Source organism: Thermobia domestica, chromosome 11, assembly GCF_964235325.1.
Source record: "Thermobia domestica chromosome 11, izTheDome1.hap1.1, whole genome shotgun sequence".
NCBI classification, from domain to species: domain Eukaryota; kingdom Metazoa; phylum Arthropoda; class Insecta; order Zygentoma; family Lepismatidae; genus Thermobia; species Thermobia domestica.
The window spans coordinates 154,850,783-154,867,156 of record NC_137464.1 but is presented as its reverse complement, the minus strand read 5'-3'; the positions used below and the strand labels follow the sequence as shown (position 1 = coordinate 154,867,156).

Sequence of the window (16,374 nt, the reverse complement as noted above, 5' to 3'; positions counted from 1 at the left end):
CGTATACTTTACATACGTTTAGAGTAAGCAATTACAACATGTTACTTAGAGTTACCACTAAATACTGACGTGTCAAGCTTTTGTTGCGAACATGAAATGGAAATTCTAGTTTAACATCCCACGGACATGTTCTTTAGGCTCAAAGAGACGGATGACGAATGACCGATTATTAAATGATTGGTAGAATGAAAATGGAGAGAAAACGGGAATACACCGAGAAAACCCACTGATACCATATTGTCCACCACAAACTCACTTGCCTGGAATCTAACTACAAACCCTTTACAAAAGAGCTGAGCGCTTTACTACTTACTGATCCATCGTGTCTCCCATACTTTCATTGGGTCACTTCACCACGATTATGGTTGCACGAATGCCTTTGAAAATTCTGATAATTTGCACACGTATTCCTACATGTTTCGTGATTAGAAATATCGGATTTCACTCCGTATGTCCACGGCGGCCATATTTCCCATATCATGAGAAAATCAGAATGCACACAAAATACAATATCTCAGAAATGAAAAAGGGTACAATATGAGACAATACGGTGAAGGGATAAACACTTTTTACCATTTCAGTTGCAAACACTTTTAACCGTTTCAAATAATGGCACAAAGTCATAAGCATAAACTAAATTACCATTTTTAAGACCCGAAAATTCTGTAGAGTTCAGCAAAAAGATGTCATATATGGACTTTGTATTTGTCTCCACACAATGCACAGCTCAGCGAAATAGCAGATAATAGGAATGAATAGTGATGATTTCATAAGGCATCAAATATGGCCATAACCGGAATTTTGCCAATGTTTGCACTTGAATATCTCGGGTGGGAGAAGTGTGAAAATTCTGAAACTTACGCTAAATGACCTAACATCTTTAGTCAACCAGTTAACAGCTTGTGTAAAGTTTGTTAAGTGTTTTTCGAGACAGAAGGGAAAAATAATCATTTAGGCTTCTAAAGTATATTCCGAATTTTGGGACTGTGACAAACTGGGAATGCGCCAATTTTATGAACCTAAAACTTAATTCTCAAAAAATACAAGATCTTACAGCGTCAAAATATACTTCAGTATATCCGTCACTTTCTTCAGTAGCTCTGGGGAACTCGCATGAAAAGTTTATTCATTTCTTTGTGAGAAGCTTTTGTTATTATAAACTCGTAAGGTCATATGTTCTTTTAACGTATCTCTCAACTACTGGAAATAACTCTTAAGCAACAGCTACATATCGTTACGAAGTTTTTGAATGTAAGAGCAAAGTGTTTCTAGAAGCGGACCATTCTACAGAACAATTATTCGGGTACAAGGAATTTATAGGTAACCAAGAAAGTACTGTTGCTTTATCACAAACCACCTTTGAACATCACTATGTCACCTAAGACGCACCTGAAAAATTAAAAATAGTCCCCAACAGCATCGACGACCTTCTGCCAACGTTCTGGAAGGCCATGAATTCCATCACGGTAAAACTTGGTAGGTCGTGAAGCGAACAAGGTATCAAGTGCATTTTGCACCTCTACTAGGGATTTGAACTGGCGTCCTCGAAGGTGATTGTCCAAGTTATTGGAACAGGTGATAATCGGGGAGTGCAATGTCCGGGGAGTATGGAAGATGCAATAGTGTTTCCCATCCAAGGCGGAGAATGGTGTCCCGGATCGCCATCGCCACGTGGGACTTAGCGTTGTCCTGTAAAAGGGGGACCTTTTTGTAATACAGAAGTGTTGGCTCCAGAGTTTTGAGTTTTTCCTGAACACCCCGATGCACGATGCCGTGAGCAGTCCACCAAAGACATAGGAGGACCTTCTTCTGGTGCAGTGCTTGTTTCAGCTGTTTTGAAACCGGTTCATGGGATGCCAACCAATGATGACGGCGCCGTGGAACTTCGTATAGGACCCACTTCTCATCACATGTCAATACCCTGTTCAGAAATGGCTCCTTCCTCAGACGAGACAGCAAGGAAACAAAGGTGTCTACTCGCGTTCCCTTCTGTTCCGGAGTCAAATCATGTGGGACCCATCGACCCAACTTGTAATGCTTCTTCCCAAGTTGGTGGAGGTGCTGCCGAATGGTTTCTCCACTCTCACTGAATTGTAGGCCCAGTTCCTCCATGTCTGGCAACGTTCGCCTCAAAGATCATTTTGTACATGTGTTGGTCTACCGGCACGTAGTGCGTCTTCGAGTCACGGTTCTTAAACTTGTTAAATAAACCACCGCTGCGCTGTCCAAGTAGTCACGACATCCTTACCAAAGACCTGGCAGATATTTCGCCCGCTGCAGTGGTCTTTGACCCCAGTTTGAACTAATACCGCATACACGCCCTTATGATGCTCCGCGGAGGTCCCATGTTCACTGTCCTTACGTAAGTTTCACGGTGTAACTGAACTGCCACAACCAGGTAGTATGTTGGATATACCCACACCAACAACTGATTTTCGCCTGATCTCCATTCGCATTTAACTCACGGTGTGAGGGTCAATTGAAAACAGACCTCCACAAAAGGCGACATAACTTTCTTGGTTACCTTCATATATTATCAAGAGCCTAAATTTCATCATTTCTTAATTGAACACACGAAAAAAGTGCAAAATGACATTCTACGAAGCGAAGGAAGTTTCATGTGAGTTTACTAGATTTACTGGAGACACACAATGCTTCACTGCAATTAAATACATTTGGACACAGTAAGTTGGTGTATTTTTTTTTCTTTTTTTTTAATTATACAAATATGAATCAAATCATATCTTACAATGAGAGAATTATTTGTTTCAGGAATGTGGTGACTGTCCTAGAAAAGGAGGTCTCGGATTCAGACACATGATCTTCTGAGGGTATATATGCAACATGGGACTGATATCTTCATTGACGAATTTGGGAAACCGAGGAAGAAAGCTGTAATATAACAACATCTGAAGAAATTGCAACAACAACGCATTATGGAAGTGAAGATATGTGTAGAGGCTGAACAGTGACGTTTAATACTTCCCTCTAATATTGCTCACAACTGTTGCAGTTCCGATGACACAGGACATAATTCAGCACATGCATTTTTGGTAATATGCTAAAAATTCTTCAACAGCAGAAATTAGAAGAGAGTCCAACCAAACTACCAGTATGAAAGGAATTCAGATGTCACTTGTCTGGACTTACAGTAATTGGTGAACTTTAATTGCACGAAGTTTAAACAGAAAGAAAGAAAAAACATATACTGATCAAGAGTAAGACAAAAAATAAAAATTTTTGGGATTGATATATCTTTTAAATTAAAAAAAAATTCAGAATGCTAAAGCACGAAACTTTGATACATATTTCCAAACAGAAGATATCACTTGAATCAATAAATTATTAGCTTACAAATAAAACAAAAGGTAACAAAATATATCAGAATATCACAGAAATAGAGCATTTTAATATTCTGCCGAAAATCGCGCATGAAAAACTGCAATCGAATAGGCATTTCGGGGTTTTTATCTTGGGCAAGGTTTTTTTTTTGGGGGGGGGAGGGGGCAAAACAAAACAAAAAAATTATGGGTCTCTTACTTTGTATTGAATTTTAATATCTGTTAAATTCAACAACATCTGAGGCTATCAAGGTAAGATTTATTTCTTTGCATGAATAAATTGATCTGATCCGTGCCACATATTTCGGATAAATCTACGCGAATAGTATGTATGCCAACCAATATAACGTAACTTGAGGTAACCGTACTCCATCTCCTTGCAGAAGCTATCAGGCACATATTCGTAAGAGAAGTGGCTCAGTTTGCGTCTCCGTGTTTATTACTTTTAACTGAAATGAAATTTTTGAGTTTTACGTCCCACGTATATGCCGGTTAGGCTAAAGGAGACGGTGATGATGAGTAATGAATGAAATGGTGGAATGAAGAAAGTGGGAGGAAACGGGAGAACCCCGAGAAAACCCACGCACACGGTGTTTGTCCACCACAAAGTTCACTTAGCGGGAGCTGGGATCGAACCCGGGACCCCATACACCACAGGTGAATGCTCTACCACTGAGCCACCGCGGCCCCTACTTTTAACTGAATATTTCTTTCCTATCTGCGAACGTCATCAACACAATTTTTATTACTGCATCACTGAATCCTTACTTCTACAATCTATTGTGTTTTGCTTTCTTTAAAGAACAATTAATGCAAAGTATCTTTTCAGTGACTTAATTATGATTTTTGATTGTCCTTAATAACTGCCTCTGTATTTCTCGTCAATTCACTGTTTTTATACCAATAAATAAATAAATAATTTTTTTAAAAAAAGTCTGCCAAAGTGGATCCAACCCGAGGAAACCCGGAGCCATTTGAAAAAACATACTTTAAAATCCATCTGGGTCTTTGAGCTTTTTCTTAGTATTGGGTATACTATTGGTTTAACCAAACTGATTCATCTTACTTTTTCTAAAAGATTATCTTGGACTTAGGCGAATTAGACATTTTTTCGAATTAACCCTTTCGGCCCTGGCGGTAACATATGTGTACATCATATTTTAAGATTAATATAATTACTCTGGAGGATTCAAAATGGCTGGGGTTTCGTGTCAGTATTCTTTGAATCTTTCTTAATCACTTTCTGCTATTTCCCTGGTGCTTCCATCTGTTATCAGGAAGCTACGCTTATTTCTTGTAGAGTACTTGCAAGGGCTATCACGAGAGACGAAGCTCAGCTACTTAGGCAGTTTTATTCTTGGAGAAACAAACTATTTGCAATAAATCCTCCTTCTGCTTTAGTGATGTGTTTTGAGTTTCTAAACTATGAAGATCATAATGATGTTTTCGATTAATGCCATTTTTGTATTTTACATACGTATTTTCAATTTTACGGACGGAACTTTTACGTCCGTAATTCTCTAAATATGACACCCGCAAACAAAATGACAGTTCTATTTCATTTGTTTGGTCAAAAAAAAAAAAAAAAAAAAAAAAAATAAATAAATAAATAAATAAATAAATAAAATAAAATAAAAAATAAAATCGGTGAGTAAACAAAACAATCAGGGCTGAAAGGGTTAAGATATGTTATTCGATATTTAATAATAGGCCTACTTATATATTCTAAGACTATACGGAAATTCTATAGACATTCAATGAACTAAAAATCTCACCTAGTTGAAATAATTAAAGAACCAACCATGTATGGATTTTGTATTTATATTTGACGTAGTGTAAGCACCCAAGGTTGGCCGATCACTGGACCTGAATAATTAAGAACTTGGATAAAAGGAGGGAAACACGGTGGCTCACTGGTAGAGAAGTTACCTCTGTTATGTGGGGTCCTTGGTTCAATCCCCGGCAGAGTGGACAAAACAACGTGTCCATGGGTTTTGTCGAGATGCACCCATTTCCCCCATTCTCACTTCATCAATTATTCCATCATGAATCACTTACCATAATCATCCGTCTCCCTTAGCCTAAAGGGCATAATCGTGAGACGTTAAACTGAAAGATTTAATTTCATTTCTGAATAAAAGGAGAGGACGGCGAATGCCTATTCGATTGGCACGGGTATTTATCCTGTGCCGTTATATACACCCGCAGAACATAGTGGTGTGGATTGCATATATATATATATATATATATATACTGTATATAAGGCGTTCTTAGAAATTTAGAAGTACCTCGCACGGATTATACAAAATAGGACCCATGTTTATACGAACTTTATTGTTTAGAATCCCAAAGCAGTGTCCTTTCCCCTGAAACAACTTGCAAAAGTACATGTAACATACACAATTTTACATTTTTTTTTAAATCTCTAAAGCAAAAGGCAATACAATTTCGAGGGCACAGCGGCCTAGTAAGTAGGAATTATCGATCTGGGTCAGATAGGCCTGGGAATATTTCTTTACAGGCATTTATTTTTGGAGCGATGAACAAATGGAGTTAAGCAATAAAGGGGACTGAAATTTGAACTTAAAGGAAGCATCAACAAAAAAAGGCCTGACCTACTTTGGGTCCTATTTGTGATAAAGCTAGGCCCTCAACTTTGGATAATTTACATGGGCCTATATTTATTTTGGCACACGACACAGATGACGAAGAGTAGTGTGTGTGTGTATGGTATGGCAAATGATATAAGTATCCAGAACTAATACGCAACAGGGATAAAACAGCATGATGTTCTTTTGGGACTGTCGAGTTTATCTGTATCTATTGGTGCAAGTGGAAGATTTTAAAAAAAAAAAAATGTCATTAGCAGGAATACAACATTGAAATCATGGAGAGAGAACGGCTAACTCAGATATTTATTACACATAATGTTTTTATTTTACAAAAGTAATTGTTACTATCTGTTGTTGTGTTTTGTTTATTCGGAGCATCTGTCAACATCGTCTTGATTATATCGCAGTTTCGATGTGAGGAATTTCTTTTCGTATTTCAACTATTTAAAAGATAAGATTTTGTATCCCAAGAAAACGCCCATTTAAATAACAAGGGAATTTCTTCATCACCCTTCAGACCCCTAAAAATATTTAAAATATTCACTTTTGACTATTTTCCTGTCGGTTAGTTCTGGAATGCTATAATCATGCCAAAGTTCATCATTCTAATCATGCCTAAACACTTTGGGGTGTAGAAGACGTCTCATATAAATAACACGGGAAAAATTTTTCAGTTCCCCATAAAAAAACACTTTACGATTGGAAATTTTTATTTCTGATGATTCACTTAGGTAACGCTCACGTAAAGTACAAGCATACTGAATTTCAAGACTATCCCAATTCTAAGTACCTAAAACATGAGATTATAAGTGTTTTTTTTTTTTTTGACCCATTTAAATAACATGAGGAAATTCTTCATCCAATCTTTAGACCACCTCAAAATTAAAAATATTCCCTTTTGGCAATTTTCCTGTGGGTTTGTCCCGAAAAGCTACAATGATGTCAAATTTAACCATTGTAGCCCTACAGGAAGTGCTCAATAATTTGGGTGTGTAAAAGGCAGGGTGGATTGATTTAAATCAGTCTGATTTAAATCAAGATTTAAATCACTTGATTTTTTTAATAAAAATCGCTGATTTAAATCAAAATTCCGAAATAAAATAATTTAAAGTAAAAATAAGTAAAATCCCGTTTCTGTTCTGTTATTTCGGTTACGGAAGTTAATAATCATAATACAATGATTATGATAATACAATGATCATAATCAAATGTACAGTATGTACAGCATAGTATGAAAACAAGTGTCATGCACTGGATGATTAGAGAAAATCCCGTTTTGAACGGGTAACGAAGCAATGCTACTTTCTTCTCTTCGTAACAATGGGTTTGGGTTTTCAAATCGTTAACTATTCCAACGGGGAAATCACCATCGACATTTAAGACGAAAATTCTTTCGCGTGCTTGTTTGTTCCCGGATAATAGGGCATATATAGAGGGGTCCTATCCCCTCTCAGATTTTTTTTTTTTTTTTTTTTTTTTTTTTTTTAAAGATTTATAACTAAGCGAAATCTATGTATTTCCTGCCTCAAGTTAGTTCCATTTTTTTTTTTTAAATATGCCCCTACCAAATATCAGTAACTTTTGTGAAAAAAGTGATATTTTGATAAACGTTGCTATACTTTTTCCTTAATGCTTAACCTTTTAAATTATATTACCTGTTTTTATTCTATTAAAAATCGAATCTTCATTATTCGATTAAAAAAGTACCAATAAACATCTTTACTTCGTTTTTTTTTTTTTTTTTTTTTTTTTTTTTTTTTTTTTTTTTTTTAAGACTGAAGGCATTGTAGAACATGTTACATATGCTTTCACGCCTTTCTGCGTCGAGATATAGTGTGTGATGATATCATAAATTTAAAAAGATTTTTTTTGTTATGCCTATTATTATTATTATTATTTTGGCAGGCTTACATTTTGCATTCAAAAGACTGAAATTTTGCACACTCGTTCAGTGCATCTCTTAGTATTTTTAAAAGATGTTTTCAGATCTCTGCGTGAAAACGGGGGTCCAGAAGGGAAAATGTAAAAAAAAGATATTTTTAACAAAATAGCTTTTTCCACGATTCAGATGGAGACATATGAATGGTACCGTTTGAAAGGCTGTTCTATTCTGAAGAGAATGACGTACGAACCATGATCCTAGGATAAATAGGGATGTTTCAGGAAACTGTTACCTGAGATACTGTTTTATAAGGGAATCTGGGGTATTTGGGGGATATTATTTTTCGCGGGCTTACTTTTGCACCTAGAAGATTGAAATTTTGCAGATTTATTTAATGTACCCCTTAGTATTTTTCAGTGTTTCAGATCTCTACCTTAAAACACGGGGTTGGTCCAGAGGGGTAGAAAGTAAAAAAGGGTATTTTTAACAGAAAATCCCTTTTTTCGTGATTTTTCCGCCCCAGATACACGATGGAGACATTTGAATGATACGATTTGAAAATCTTCTTTTATTCTGAAGAGAATAATATACAAATGACGACCCTAGGATAAATAGAGATATCTGAGGAAATTTTTATATTACATGCGGGTTATCCGCCCTTACTATTCAAGATAGCTTGAAATTTTATACACACATTTAGTACACTCCTTAGTATTTCTCAGTTGATTTTGAGATATGTGCGTTAACACAAGGGAGTCCAGAGGGGATCAAAATTAAAAAAAAAAAAAAAAAAATCAGAAAAATTCCATTTTCTCTCAAAACTTCCCGCTTCAGGGACATGATAGGGAAATGTGAATGTTACCGTTTCAAAGGCTGTTCTATTCTGAAGAGAATGAGGTATGAACCGTAATCCTAGGATAAATAGGGATGATGATATAGCTGCTTGACTGAAAGTCCATAATTTTCCTTTTTAAAAAAGCCATAATTTAAAAGGGTTAAGAAACATTGTTTGGGATTAACAGAGGTTAACAATTGGGGATTAATTTAAAATTCAACCCTAATACTTTCACTTAAATGGCATAATTAGCATTTAATACTAATTCCTAATGCTTTTTCTTCAATTCGCGACTTGTAATTTACGAGGAGAAAGATTTGATTTAAATCAAAGAAATCGATTTAAATAAAAAAAATGATTTTTTTTAAAAAAAATCATGATTTTTTTTCCACCCTGGTAAAAGGTGTTCCATATAAATAACATGGGAAAGATATTTCAGTTCCCTATAAAACCACTCTAAAGTTGGATTTTTAAATTTTTACTGATTCACTTAGGTACTGCTAAGAAAAAGTACAAGGATACCGAACTTCAAGTTTTTATTCCAATTCTAAGTACCTAAAACATCAGATTATAGGTCCAAAAAAAGGCCCATTTAAATAACATTGGGAAATTTTTCATCCCCTCTTTAGACCCCCTAAAAATTAAAAATATTAACTTTTGGCAATTTTCGTGTCGGTTAGTCCCGGAAAGCTACTATCATGCCAAATTTAATCATTGTAACCCTACAGGAAGTGCTCAATAATTTATGTCAGCTCATGTAGTTTTGTATATAGTTAGGATGTTTCAGAATGTCTTAAATGAAATTAAATTTTCCAGCATAAAATAAATAGTTTTATTGTTGAAGTATTCAGTTTCAATTTCTTTCGGGACTTTCTTTTTCCCCTCCCTCGAAAACGCAGCTCCCTTTACTGTACATCGAAACTTCCACTAGTACGAAAGTTCGAATTCAGCACTCGAAATAGTAAGCGGTACGTAGTTTTCGGAACTCTGAGCATCGAGTTTCTTAAATTTGACGAATATTTACGCTTTTGTTGGTGTTGATTCTACAGAATGCTTATTTGAAGAGTACCTACAAATAACTGCACTAAACTGTTGTTGTTGGAAAACTAAATTTTAATGAAGAATACTTATGTTACCATCAAAGGTAAGAAATAATACTAATAGTTTTACTAATGCACTACATGTTTACTGGTAGTACCGGCATCTATGGCTTTAAACGCGTCAAACGTATGAGGGACAACGTCGCCAAGTTGGCGAGCACACCATTCACAGAAAGTATTTTCTAAAATATAAAATTGCATTTTTTTCCCCTTCAAATAGGCTATAAGCATAATCCATACATTAATTTGTTACTTAATTATCTCAAGCTAAGGTAAGGTTTTTTACTCATTCAGAACCTTATAAAGGTCTTATGTTGAATGTTGTATACGGGAAAGCATTCAATTCGCCCAAGGAAAGTCCAAAATCTGACAAAAATCACTTTCAATGTAATCACCTTGGTTGTATCAATAATATATTAACCTTTTCAGGACGAACGGCTCAACCCTTGAGCCAGCAATTCAAACCTCTCTAGCTCAGCTCCTAATTAACCTAGAAATATGATTTTGGTATGTATCTCTTCAGAAAGGATGGAACTTTCTAATCCTGTGTATATCATTCATGTAGTGGGTCCCGCCGTGAAGGGGGAGGTACCATCCCTGATGGAGCTACAAGGATAAAAAATGGCATCCATAGAGACAAATGAACATACTAGCCATACCCAGTCCATGACTTTTGGGCTTGAGAGGGGTGAATAGGAGGAGTATTGAATTTACCCTTTTTCTTATTGTATATTTTTTTATCAAGACAAAAAAAAAATTTCAAATCTGAGGAACTCTGACAACATTGTTATTCATCGTACGCAAGAAAAAAAAATCTCACATTTACGACAGATATTTGGGACAATGATACACAGAAGCCAAACCCGTCGGTTCAATACGAATGGAAAAAGAAATTCGGAACCCCACACCTACGTGACCCATCTTGTATATTATTCAATATCCACTGTAATGTACTCTAACGTTGACAGCCCTAGCGACATTCCTAATTATCACAGACTCACAAACCATACCTCGTTGAAAACCTTATAGACCAGCCATTCTAACAATGTAACTTTTGTGTGTCTCGGGCCAAACCAGTAAAAGAAAAAGAAGACGAAAGTCAAAATTTTGGGTGGAAAATCAAATTTTTCCAAATTTGTCCGACTATGGCAACACTGGTATTTGTCGTACGCAAGGAAAAAAATGACGGGTTTAGGTACAATAGGAATGGAGAAAAAATTCGGAACATCCAACCTACGTGAATCATCCTGTATTTTGCTCGAGAGATTGTGGTATACGCTAACATTGGCAGGCTTGGCCACGCTCCTAATTGTCACAAACATATCAGCTATACCTCGTTGGAAAGCTTATGGAACAGACATTCCAACAAGGTAACTTTCGTGTCTGTCGGGCCAAACTAGTAAAAGAAAAAGAAGACGAAAATGAAAATTTTGGGGGGAAATTGAAATCTTTCGAAATTTGTCGGACTATGGCGACGCTGCTATTTGTCGTACGCAAGGAAAATAATTCTCACATCTGCGCCAGACATTGGAAACAACTATGTAGAAAAATGAAGGGTTTAGGTGGAATAGGAGTGAAGAAAAATATTCGGAACGCCGACCCTACGTGAATTATCCTGTATGTTTTCGAGAGATTGTGGTATAAGCTAACATTGGCAGACATGGACACGCTCCTAATTGTCAAAAACATATCAGCTATACCTCGTTGGAAAGCTTATAGAACAGATATTCCAACAAGGTAACTTATTGAACTAACAAGCATACACACACACACACAGAGAGAGAGCGAAAGGAAAACAGTTATCACCTCAGAACGCACCGTTCTATTTTTAGCCTGGTCAAGGTCAGCTATAGTTATCAGTTGAACCTAAGGGTCGTAAATATGCAATACATTTCTTTCAACTCCAAAATCTTCCTGCCGAAGCAAAGGGAAAGAAAAGCAATGATCTTTCGACGAACAATGTTAGGTGAACCAATGCGAGTTTATTCTCTGCCGTTAGTAAGACAGAATTTTTCTGCATTCCTACTGCACTTACACGGTTTATTTTTTGCACAATTGTTCACAATAACGAGGATAAATGTGAGAATTATTTTTCTTGCATACGACAAACAACAGGTTGCCATAGTCCGACAAATTTCGAAAAACTTGATTTCCCCCCAAAATTTTCATTTTCGTCTTCTTTTTCTTTTACTAGTTTGGCCCGACAGACACGAAAGTTACCTTGTTGGAATGTTTGTTCCATAAGCTTTCCAACGAGGTATAACTGATATGTTTGTGACAATTAGGAGCGTGGCCAAGCCTGCCAATGTTAGCGTATACCACAATCTCTCGAGCAAAATACAGGATGATTCACGTAGGTTGGATGTTCCGAATTTTTTTCTCCATTCCTACTGTACCTGAACCCGTCTTTTTTTTTTTTTTAATATCACTGTTCCCAATGTCTGGCGTAAATGCGAGAATTTCTTTCCTTGCGTACGACAAATACCAGTGTTGCCATAGTCGGACAAATTTGGAAAAAATAGATTTTTTCGCAAAAATTTTGACTTTCGTCGTCTTCTTTTACTAGTTTGGCCCGAGAGACACGAAAGTTACCCTGTTGAAATGGGTGTCTCATAAGGTTTCCAACGAGGTATAACTGATTTGTTTGTGACAATTAGGGGTATCACCAGACTTGCCAATGTTAGCGTATACCACAATCTATCGAAAAAATACAGGATGATTCACGTAGGTTCGGTGTTTAGAATTTTTCCCTCCATTCCTATTGAATCTAAACCCTTCATTTCTTGATATCATTGTCCCCAGTGTATGGCGTAAATCTGAGGTTTTTTTTCTTTGCTTGCCTACGGTATATAACAGCGTTTCCACAGTCTGACAAAATCTGAAGAAATGTATTTTTAAAAAAATGATTTTAGTCTTCTTCTTCTTTTACTAGTTTGGTCCGAGAGACACGAAAGTTACTTTGCTGAAATGTCTGTTCTTTAAGGTTTCCAACGTGGTATGGTTTGTTTGTGTGACATTTAGGGGCGTCGCCAAGCCTGCCAACGTAAGGGTAGACGAAAATTTCTCGGGAAAATAGGAACAGGATGATTCACCTAGATTCTATCTTCCGATTTTTTTGTTTTTACCTAGCTATTGTACCTTTGCCCTTCATTTTTTGGTATAATTATTATCAATGTCTGGCCTACAGGTCAGAATATTTTTTGTAGCGTACGACTAGAAACAGTGTTGCCAGACTCACAAATTTAGGAAAAAAATAAATTTTTCACTTTTTCTCTTCTTCTTCTTCTACGGGTTGGGTACAGTAGCCTCAAAGGTTATCTTACTAGAATCTTTGTTTCATAAGCTTTCCAACAAGGTATAATTCATACCCATGGAAGAATTAGGAGGAGTGCTAGGACCGCCAAAGTAAAGGTCTACGATTTTCTTGAAATCTTTGCCCGTGATGAAAAGGTTAATAAAAAGCTCAAAAACCCAGGTGGGTTTTTTCAAGTGGATCCAACCCGAAAAAACCCGTTTTTTTTGGGCTGGGCCCACTTGGGCAAACCCTGGTGATGGTATAAATTTATTATTTATTTACTTTTTTTATTTATATTTTTTTTAATTTTTTTTTGCTTGAATTGAAATTGAAGGCACCACGAACTTGTTCAAAAGAACATCGTTTTTGTTTGTGATGAACCTACTCTCTATGTGTGATTTGGTATTAAGAATTGGCGAGAACCTCCATGTTACAGTGGATAGGGCCTAGGTAGTTCTGTAAACTACAGTTGGCTTATTTTGTGCACCAAACGATTTTATAACTGCAAGGTGCTTCATTCCTGTTGATATTTCGCTCATATGTTTAATCAGCATTATCACATTGTACCAATTACAGCGTCATCACGAATATACCAACCTACTATCACGAACTTTCCTTACCTATTACGAAATTACCTGAGCATGTATTTTTATTTTATAAACTAACTTCATACACAGTACAGATTGTATGTAGAGTGAACATTACAGTGAAATAGCATAAAGCAATATACGCACTATCTATATCCAGCCTTACCTTTTGCTTAGATTTTAACTTTTAGTAGAAATATCAACTTTATAGTGAATTATCACAAACATACCTTACTTTCCCTAACTGCCTAAATGACGAAGTTATAGACACCTTCAAGTAAATCATTCGAATGAATTTGTGTGTACGGAACAAAGTGATCAGCTGTTTGAAAAAAGTTAATGAAAAATGACAAAGTATCACCGGTAGTTCACACGCAAACTATTGAGGGACGTTGGGCAAAGCACTCTGTTCCTGTATTCGGAAAAAGGAATAAACACATGGAAGGATATTTGGCCGAATATCTATTCAGATGTCCAGTAAAACAAGAAAATATAGTGCACAACTTTTTAAAAGGCGTGGCCGACCCCTACAAACCGTGAAGGTAAGTACTAATCTAATCTAATCTAATCTAATCTAACCTATCCTAACCTGAATAAACCTAAACCATAAATAACGGAGCAAGAACGTATGAACTTTAAGCAAAGAATTCTGTGTCCCCAAATCCGAACCTATGGAATCCAAACCACCCTAACATAACTGGCGTTGGGTAAAGTACTCTGTTCCTGTATTTGAAGTAAGAAAGAAAAAAAAAGAAAAGAAAAAGAAAGAAGAAAAAAAAATGGAGGGACATTTAGCCGAATATTTATTCAGACGCTCAGTAAATCAAGAAAATATAGTGCACAACTTTTTAAAAGCCGTGGCCGATCTCTACAAACCGTGAAAGTAAGTATTAGGGTTGGGTGGTTTAAATCGAGCAGGGTTGGCAAAAACCATGTTTTTTATTGAAAAAAAACAAAAAGCCAGGTTTTTTTGGTTTAAATAATTTGATCTATGTATTTATATCACATATTGATAGATACGTTGACTGATCTTTACATATTTGTTAATATAATCGTCAATAGCCATTAGGACAGAAGGACACAAAGATAAACAATTGCACAAGTAGAACCATTATACAGAATTACATATGGACAGTTTCAAAGTACTACAGAGTACAGAAGAACTAATTTTGTCCAAGTCAGTTCACTACGACTTTTATTAGTCCAAGTTAAAGAAATATATCGACTTACTTTCCATATCAGTAAGAAAAGTGATTAAAGATACGGATTATTTGAGTCCACTTTGGCTCTGACCCATTTATACATAAATAGTTACCAAAGATTCTTATTATTTCAATATCTGCCTCCAGTGGGTTTTGTATGACCCCCCTCCCCAAAAAAGTACAGCATTTCGATGTATTTTATCAATTGTAAACATTATTAAAACGAAACAATGTTTAGAATTTTCCTTTTGTTGCATAACAATAATAACAAACTATAAAAAAATCACAAAAGAAACATCCATAAAGTTACATTTAAAAAAAGTTGCTTTTGTAATATAATCTCTTTGAGTAAAGAATGGGAAATTTATGTCTGAATTTAGTACGAATAATATATGGGAGTGAAACGTGATAACCCACAAATATGTGTTCATCAAGATTTTACGAATAGTTACACCTTTACGAACATTTTTCATTTTTTGGTTTAAACCAGTTGGTTTTTTTGAAAAAAAAACAGATGGTTTAAACCACCTTGGATTAAATCAGCCAACCCTGAAATCAAGGTGGTATAAACCAGCTGGTTAAAAAAAAAGAAAGAAAAAAAAAGAATGCTTAAACCAAAAAAGATAAAGAATGAAAACATGCCTTAAATCTTATTAACTTCATGGTGACGTTTCCACATATCAAACAGTCTGCATTTGTTTGATCTCCTTTTCATCTTTCAATCAAGGCGTCCCATGTTCAATTCTCGATTGAACCACAACCCTCCTTTCACGTATAAACAAAATAGCGGTTTGGATGTCATTTTAAGCAACTTGATAACCTCGGTATTACATAAGGATATTAAGCTTAAACATACGAAACGAAACCAAATTGTATATTTCTGTTGCATGAATGCCTGTTGTTTTATAAAGAGGCCAAGATTGCTTAAATGCTACGTATATAGATAGAAATTGCCTACGTAACTTCCAACATCAGCTTGGATTGGACTTTGTTTTAATTTTATTGAATGATATCTATATAACAAATTTGTAATTTAATATCTGTTTTAGCGTACTGATTATGATACGTTGACCTTAACGGGATTTGCTTTCCATTTAAAGTAATAACAGGATTTTCCCAATGGCTAAGGCGGGAGTTCCCCGATTTATATGTAACTCTGCATAATGGTTTCACTTGTGCAACTGTATCTTTTTGTCCTTCTCAAATGACTCTTGACAATTATATTAACAAGTATGTTAAGATCGGTACAACATATATTTATCAGGAGTCCTTCGTGTGTGAGTCGTCAGACTCATTGCATTTGTGGTCAGTTAGTCCCGGTTTCGAGTCGAAATGGAGAACAATTTTTTCTCGGATGTAAGCCGAGAAGCGGTTTTACTTCCGCTTTAAGCCTATGTGATCCCTTCTACCGTAACTCCTTTGCGTAATAACACCAAGGCGAAAGAAACTTATTTCTGTCCATACGCAATATAGATACATAGAGCAAATTATTTTGACAAAAAAAAAAAAAAGTTTGCAAG

General features: G+C 35.8%; 1 protein-coding gene across 2 annotated transcripts in view; it reads right to left on the bottom strand.

Moving 5' to 3' along the window:
* LOC145664507 (ubiquitin carboxyl-terminal hydrolase 31-like) overlaps positions 1–16,374 on the bottom strand; it is a 363,896-nt gene that overhangs the window by 345,659 nt on the left and 1,863 nt on the right. The gene's annotated exons all lie outside the window — the stretch shown is intronic.